Source organism: Coptis chinensis, chromosome 1 (assembly GCF_015680905.1).
Source record: "Coptis chinensis isolate HL-2020 chromosome 1, ASM1568090v1, whole genome shotgun sequence".
In the NCBI taxonomy this organism is placed as follows: domain Eukaryota; kingdom Viridiplantae; phylum Streptophyta; class Magnoliopsida; order Ranunculales; family Ranunculaceae; genus Coptis; species Coptis chinensis.
Genome location: NC_141456.1, coordinates 3,850,786 through 3,856,149, shown reverse-complemented (window position 1 = coordinate 3,856,149; position 5,364 = coordinate 3,850,786). Strand labels below are relative to the sequence as shown.

At 38.4% G+C, this 5,364-nt stretch overlaps 1 pseudogene across 1 annotated transcript; it reads left to right on the top strand.

Annotated features, from left to right (window-relative positions):
• Positions 1-1,129: 1,129 nt before the first annotated feature.
• Positions 1,130-4,765, top strand: LOC147521423 (putative receptor-like protein kinase At3g47110 pseudogene; annotated as a pseudogene). The gene is made up of 2 exons (XR_015198695.1): positions 1,130-3,941; positions 4,131-4,765. The product of XR_015198695.1 is annotated as a putative receptor-like protein kinase At3g47110 pseudogene (transcript).
• The last annotated feature ends 599 nt before the right edge of the window (positions 4,766-5,364 follow it).

The following is a 5,364-nucleotide window of genomic DNA, read 5'->3' as shown; positions in this document are numbered from 1 at the left end:
TGAGTGCCAATTCACATTTTTTATGTGCCATAATATTAGATTAATGTGGTCAATTGTTTGTGGCAAGTCAGATTTGGCGATTCGTAATGGACTAACGGGAGACTTGAAACACCATAATCAGCTTAATTATTGTAAACAGGTGCCTCAAGCGTTTTCTGTCTAAATGGTTAGAGACACCACCCGATTGTGGTCGTCCAAAAAAAAGAAAAGAAAATTTTGGTTGGTAGGTTTATCGTAGTAGGTGATGATATGAGCTTATGCTGAAGTCTAACAAACAATTAACCGAGGAACAAGTAATAAAACACACGTTCTCCAAAAATAAACTTGGGATTTTAAGGAAGCAACATAATAAATTGACGTTTTCGATGATGCATCACATGGAACCGACCATTGCACTTCTTATTAACCTTGAAAAATCTCTCTTAATCAAACGTCGATCTACAGTACAACACCCTACGTGTATATAGCTTTCACAAGCTTACCAATTCCTAAAGCAGCAGACGCCAGCACCTATTAGAAACTACTAATATGTATGTACGAGGTGCATGGAGTGATTTTTGCTCCCAGCGTCCGAGAGCTCCAAGCCCTATTACAAAACACACGTGTCAATGTACGCGTTTACCCTCGGGAGTAATTGAAAAAGAAAAACAGTAACAGAAACTCTCCGTCTCCCTCTTTGTCTCACAGACATAGGTTTAATAGTGAGCGGTTTTTCTTCATCTTGCTCGTTTCATTTGGAATATTATAAATTTACATAGTTTTGCCTTTGTTTAAATCTATTCAATGAATATTTCATACAAATTAAAGTCGAGAAACAAAAGGTGAACTGGACACGATTAACAGTCTTACTTGCGTCATGGAGCAAAAAATCACTCCCTTTTATGTCAATTCAAAAGTTTTGTGTCAAAAGTCTTACTTTTAATAGACTTTTAATAGATTTCTGTTTTTCAAATAGGAGCTTTAATAAGAGCTTTAATATTAAAATATAGACGGTCCTGAGTCACTAACCACTTGTATTATCTTGGTTTCTTATTGGAAAAAAAAGTCTCCCGAGTCACTTTCTTGCACAGAAATGAACATGGTCTTCATCCCTATTATTTCAATTCAAAGGTCTTTGCGTCAAGATTTAACTCACTATAAAGGAATGATGAGTGGTTGCCTTCTGCCATCACAACACATTCTAAAGTTTGTCCATGGTTCGTTCATGGAGGTTTTTTCACATTATCCAACATTTCCTGGTCAGGCTTCCTTCAAACGCTCACGTTGGTTCTGTTATGTATTGGTGACACTTCTAATCAACTTACTGAAATCAGGCTCAGTCACTCTTTCTTCAAGAAACGAATCTGATCGTCTTGCATTACTTGCATTCAAGTCTCAGCTAGTCGATCCAATGGGAGCGCTAAGTTCATGGAACGACTCACTCCACCACTGTGAATGGCAGGGAATCACATGCGGCCGTCGACACCGTGATAGAGTCACCATCTTGGACCTAGAAGCACAAAAACTTGACGGTATTCTCTCTCCCTTTATAGGAAACCTCACCTTCCTTAGAAGACTAAACCTTACTGAAAACCACTTCCATGGTAAAATACCACAGGAAGTTGGTCGTTTATTTCGGCTACAAATCCTTTTTCTCAATAACAACTCTTTCAATGGTGTAATTCCAACCAATCTCACTCGTTGTTTCAACTTGAGAGTGATCAATCTCATTGACAACGAGCTTACCGGGAACATTCTTGCTGAGCTTTCTCATCTAAGAAAGCTTCAGATAATAGGAATGGGGGATAATTATATAACTGGAAACATCCCACCATCCCTTGGGAACCTATCATCTCTTACTCAACTTAGCCTTACAAGTAGTAATTTACAGGGAAGCATTCCAGAAAACCTATGCCAAATTTCGCACTTACAATACTTCATTGTTTTTGAAAACCAACTCACAGGTGAGGTTCCTTCTTGCCTTTACAACAACTCAAATTTGAAATATTTCTCAGTTACCGAAAATAATCTAGAGGGACACCTTCCTCCAAACATTGGCCTCACCCTTCCAAACATCCAGTTCCTTGCGCTGGCAGCAAACAAGTTTCGAGGCATTATCCCAGTTTCGTTATCCAATGCTACAAAACTTGAAGTTTTTGCTTTGACTACGAACCATTTCACTGGTTCAGTGCCAACAGATTTAGGAAGGTTGTCTGGTCTTCAAAGCGTAACACTCGGCGAAAATCAACTAGGAACTAGAGATGGGGATGATTTGATATTCATAACTTCCCTAACCAATTGTAGCAAATTAAAGGTTCTGGATTTTCCGCGTAATCTTTTGGTAGGTCAAATCCCATATTCTATATCTAATCTGTCCACAACAATCAACTGGTTAAATTTTGGAAGAAATAACATCTATGGAAGCATTCCAATAGGAATTGAGAATTTAGTAAACCTCCAAACATTGAGTCTTTCGGAAAATAAACTCACTGGCAACATCCCTGCAACTGTAGGAAACCTCAACAGACTAATCTACCTATATATGGAACAAAATATGTTATCCGGACAAGTTCCAATAGCACTCGGAAATCTGACTCAACTTACACGACTTGATTTATCAGTTAACAATCTCACTGGAAGCATTCCACCTACTCTTGAAATTGCCAAAACTTGCAACATCTAGCTCTTTCTCAAAATAACCTCTTCGGTACGATACCCAAAGAAGTCATTGGCCTTTCTTCCCTTGCGATTGTTCTTAACTTGAGTGAGAATGCACTCACTGGTTCATTGCCACCACAAGTAGGTAATTTAACAAATCTTCAAGAGTTGTCAGTTGCTGGAAACAAATTGTCAGGTCACATTCCGGAATCGCTTGGTCATTGTTTGAACCTTAAATCCCTTTACTTGAGCAATAACAACTTTGAAGGAGATATACCCAAGTCGTGGAGTGCTTTAAGAGGTCTAGAAAAATTTGATCTTTCTTGGAACAACTTGTCAGGTGAGATTCCAGAATACTTAGAGAAGTTTCCTCTTTCAAACTTGAATTTGTCCTTCAACCAGCTTGAGGGACGAGTTCCAACTAAAGGGATCTTTGCGAGCGCTAATGCAACTGCGATTTCACTTGGTGGAAACAAGAACTTGTGCGGCGGAATAGTAGAATTGAGCTCCCTCCATGCAGCCAAAAGGCATCAAAAGAAAAAAGAAAACTTCGTTTCCTGTTGAAGTGATTGTCCCTATCATTGTTGGGAGCATATGTCTTCTTCTATTATCATGTTCTTTTTTTCTTGTACGTTGGCGAAGAACAAAGGCGAAAAAGGAATCATCTTCAAAAGCAACATCGTTTGAGAAGCTATATAAAAGGATATCTTATGGAGAGCTCCTTAAAGCCACGAATGGATTCTCTGTGGACAATCTGATTGGTGTTGGGAGTTATGGCTCTGTGTTTAAAGGCGTTATCCAATATATGAACAAAACTGTTGCTATAAAGGTCCTAAATCTTCAACGAGAAGGAGCTTCAAAGAGTTTCCTAACCGAATCCAAAGCTTTGAGAAATCTCCGCCATCGAAATCTTCTCAAAATCATAACAGCTTGCTCAAGTGTGGACTTTCAAGGGAATGATTTCAGAGCTCTAGTTTTTGAGTACATGCCTAACGGGAGTTTAGAGGAATGGATACATCCAAAGATTGATGAGCACCAGCTTCAGCCAAGATATTTAAGTTTCAAACAGAGACTTAATATAGTGATTGATGTTGCATCTGCACTTGATTATCTTCACCACTATTCTAAACCAGTGATTGTCCATTGTGATATAAAGCCAAGCAATGTTCTTCTCGATGATGATATGACTGCTCATGTAGCTGATTTTGGAATAGCAAAGATGTTTTCTATTGCTGGTGATGATTCTTCTGAAAGGCAAATCAGCTCATTTGCAGTCAAAGGATCAATTGGTTATGTTGCTCCAGGTAATTGTGAATTCATTATTCATGGATCAGGACCAACATTAATATAATTAAGTAATTTACTATTTGGTGAAAGTGTATGGTTTCCTATTCTTGCGTATACAAATATCACTTCTAACTTCTTATGTAGCAAACAAGCACTTGTTCATTATATCCTTGTATATTTTAATAAATTGATGGTTGAAAATGCAGAGTACGGAGTAGGTAGTGAGGTCTCGTTGCAAGGAGATGTGTACAGTTACGGCATCTTACTGTTAGAGATGTTTACTGGGAAGAAACCAACAGATGACATGTTTCTCAATGGACTTAGCCTGCACAATTACGTTGACAAGAATTTACCGAATCAGGTTATGGAAATTGTAGACCCACTACTGCTTGTACAAGAAAAGGATGCAGTACTCAACATTGCTGGCGAGAGCAATAGACAAGATAGATTACACAAATGTTTAAGCTTAGCATTAGTTCTTGGAGTTGCATGTGCCACTCATTCACCTGTAGAACGCTTGAAGATGAACGAAGTCCTCGTTCAGTTAAATCGAATTAGGGAGCACCATGAAGGTGTTAGGAGTCTTTGATGGACAGCAGTGCCAAGTTGGCAACTCTCTGTTGGAAGCAAAAAACGGGACTGTTTTTTTGGTTGCCAGTCTTTTCGGAGTCAAATGGACCTAATCAATGCAGTCTTTATGATCTTCTGTTTCTGCCTCTGCCTCAATGATGAACAGCTAGAACGATTTTGTAGGTTTTGCTTTTCCATGATGCATTTCAACTAATACCAAATACCAAGTATTAATAGTTGATTTAATAATTAGATAACACCTTTTATGTCATTACCAGTTTACCGTATTCTGCAATCTGCATAGCGGCCTAGACTGAATATTCTGAGCAACCACTGTAGGCATTCTGCATAGCGGCCTTGACTGAATATTCTGAGCAGCATTCTGCATAGCGGCCTAGACTGAATATTCTGAGCAATGCTACCAAGCTACCAAACCCACTTTCTTATTAGGTCTCCTTTCTTTTTTGGTAATTGCAAACTTGTTAGATAAGTTCGTATCATAAAAATTAAACTATCATTCTACAGCGCCAACTCTCATACTTGGTTAATACTGAGTATACTGAGTATTGATTGGGTATTGTATCGCCAAGTTGAATGTTGGCATGTTGCACACAAGTCATTGGCTCTATGGCTCAATGATAATGCACCCACGCCTCTCTCGTTCTTCTTCATTTTTTCTTCTCGTGCTTGATGTAACTGGTAATTACAAATTAGACTTTGCTTACTCATTCTCCTGTATTGGCCTTTGCTTCCCTGAATAAAAATAGACATTAGATACAACGGTGATCAACCAACTTAATTAACGCCAGTCAAGTATCACTTTACACAAATGCCCAATCCATAATTACATAAACAGACAAAAGAATATCT